Consider the following 3,271-nt stretch of genomic DNA (forward strand, 5'->3'; position numbering starts at 1 on the left):
TGTTATTGTATGAGATTTCGATGAGTGGTAAATGGGTATCCCAAGCTTTACTAAAGTCTATCACACAAGGTCTCAACATGTCTTCAAGCGTCTGAATGGTTCCTCGCTTTGCCCGTCAGTATGGGGATGGTACGATGTACTCATGTCGAGGTTGGTTCCTAAGGACTTTTTTAATGATTGCCAAAAGCGTGAGCTAAATCTACTATCTCTGTCAGAGATAATGGATATTGGCATGTCATGCAATTGTACGATCTCTTTAATGTACGTCCTAGTTAACTTCTCCATCTTGTCGGTCTCTTTTATTGGTAGGAAGTGTGTGGATTTTGTTAACCTGTCAACGATCACCCAAATGGTGTCAAGACCACCCATTGTCTTTGGCAACTTGGTTATGAAATCCATGGTTATCCGTTCCCACTTCCACTCGGGTATATATGGTTATTGTAGTAAACCCGAGGGCTGTTGGTATTCTACCTTGACCTTGGCGCAAGTCAGGCATTTGCCCACATAGGTAGCGATTTTTGATTTCCTGTTTGGTCACCAATAAAGTTTCTTGAGGTCCAGGTACATCTTGTCTAAACCGAGATGAACGCAATATTTGGTCTCGTGAGCTTTGTTCATGACAATGTCTCTATACCCACCGAACTTCGGTGTTCAGATCCGATTCATGAGATAACGAACTCCGTCACCCTTAACTTCCATGTTTTTATCCATTCCTCTTATGGCTTCACCTGCCACATTTTCGGGTTTCAAGGATTCCAGCTGATTCTTTTTGATCTGCATGGACAGGTGTGAATAGATGGTCATGGTTAATGATTTTACTCGGTGTCCTGAGTATTCTTTTCGACTGAGGGCATCTGCTACTATATTGGCCATGCCTGGATGATAGTGAATCTCACATTCGTAATCATTTAGTAGTTCTACCCATCGTCGTTGCCTCATGTTGAGTTCCTTTTGATCGAAGATGTGCTGGAGACTTTTAATGGTCCGTGAAGATTGTGCACTTTGTACCATAAAGGTAGTGCCTCCAGATCTTCAGAGAAAATACTATTGCTCCCAGTTCGAGGTCGTGTGTGGTGTAGTTGACTTCGTGATTCTTAAGTTGTCTCGAGGCATAGGAAATAACTTTTCCTCGTTGCATAAGTACACAGTCAAGGTGGTGAGTGGCTTTGCGATCTTGGACGCATCGCAGTAAACTACAAAATCTTCCGTCCTTCTGGTAGGGACAAGATTGGGGCGCTGCATAGGGCTTACTTTAGCGTTTTGAAAGCAGTTTCTTGTTTCTCCTCCCATTTGAAGGTTACACCCTTCTGAGTCAAGGTGGTGAGTGGCTTTGCGATCTTGGAGAAGTTTTGTATGAACCTTCTATAGTAGCCAGCGAGGCCTAAAAATTAACGAATTTCAGTTGGTGTTCTTAGGGTCGTCCAGTTTTCGATTGCCTTGATTTTGGAGGGATCCACGTGTATCCCTTCTTCGCTGACCACATGACCTAGGAAATCCACCTTTTGAATCCATAATTCGCATTTCGATAACTTCGCATATAACTTCTCTGCTCTTAATGTTTCCAAGACTAGTCGTAGGTGCTGACTGTGTTCTTCCTTACTTCGTGAGTAGACTAGTATGTCATCGATGAATATTATCACAAATTTGTCTAAGTAAGGTCGACATACACGGTTCATCAGGAGCATGAACACTGTGGGTGTATTTGTTAATCCGAAGGGCATTACTACGAATTCGTAGTGACTGTAGCGAGTTCTGAATGCGGTCTTGGGAATATCTTCCCCCTAGACTCGCACTTGATGGTACCCGGATCTCAGATCGATCTTTGAGAAGTAACTTGATCATTGTAGTTGGTCGAAGAGTTCATCGATTCGAGGTAAAGGGTATCAATTTTTTATGGTGAGTTTATTTAGTTCCCGGTAATCTATGCACATGCGGAACGATCCATCCTTCTTTTTCACGAACAGGACTCGTGCTCCCCAAGGCGAGAAACTTGGTCTGATGAATCCTTTAATTATCAGTTCGTTCAGTTGACTAGACAATTCCTGCATTTCTGCTGGTGCTAAACGGTATGGGGATTTGGCTACAGGGGTGGCTCCGAGAATCAAGTCAATTCTGAACTCGACTTGGCGTTCGGGTGGTACTCCTGGGAGATCTTCGGGAATATGTCGGGGAAGTTACAGACTTCGTGGATATCCTTGATGTCTTTCACTTTTTGTTTCTTATCCACCACGTGAGCTAAGAAGGCGTAGTATTCCTTGCGTAGATACTTTTGAGCCTTGGCGTAAGAAATGATTTGAAGGTTCGTGTCGGGTTTGTCACCATAAATGACGAGGGTTTCGCTACTTGGCAGATTAAGGCGAATGGCTTTTTCGTAACATAGGATATCAGCATGGTGATGACTTAACCAATCCATGCCAATGATGACGTCAAAACATTTTATTGTGACCGGATTAGGTCGATTTGGAAAGAATAGTCGTTTAGAGTGAGGGTACATCCTATGTATATATCGTTAGTGCTCTCTGCCTTTACGTTTGCCATTTCTACGGTGAATGTGTCATTTAGTGATTGGGGATTTTGTTTAAGTTTTTAAACTTGTGGCTCATGAAACTTTTCTCAGCACCACTATCGAAAAGTATGCATGCATATGAATTGTTGAGGAAGAACGTACTGGTAACCATGGTAGGATCATTCACGGCCTCCTCATGCCCCATTGTTAGAACTATTCCCATGCCTCCGACATTCCTTTCTTTTGGACAATCCCTCTTGAAATGCCCCGTTTCGCCACATCCATAGCAAGCCCGACTCACTCCGGCATTAGCGGCTTGGGTGGTTTGTTGTACCGGTGCCTTACAGAAACGGGCGGTATGCCCCTTCCTGTTGCAATTATTGTAGTGCATCTCTCGGCAGGCTCCATAATGATGAAAGTTGCACTTGTTGCATTTTGGGAGAGTTCCAGCATATTGCTTAGCGGGTGCTGGAGCGGCAGGAATAGTAGCAGCGTGGACTGCCACAGCTTGTTGTTTCTTTGTGGGCTCTTGTGTCTGTTTGCCCTTCTTTTTGTTCCAGAACTTCCACTTATTGTCACTCCCTTTTGTTTGCTCGGGAATGGTTGTCATAAAGCCCTGGCGGACTCCATGATCCACCAGTGTTTGTGCCATTAAACATCCTAAACATTAACCATATTTATACTAATAAAACTAGAATCCTCATCTAATACTAAAACTAGGAAAAACAACCTTCTAGAATCAAAGTTATCCTCATATAATAAAAC

This window comes from Lactuca virosa, chromosome 8 (genome assembly GCF_052849685.1).
Source record: "Lactuca virosa cultivar CGN04683 chromosome 8, Lactuca_virosa_CGN04683_v6, whole genome shotgun sequence".
Lineage (NCBI taxonomy): Eukaryota > Viridiplantae > Streptophyta > Magnoliopsida > Asterales > Asteraceae > Lactuca > Lactuca virosa.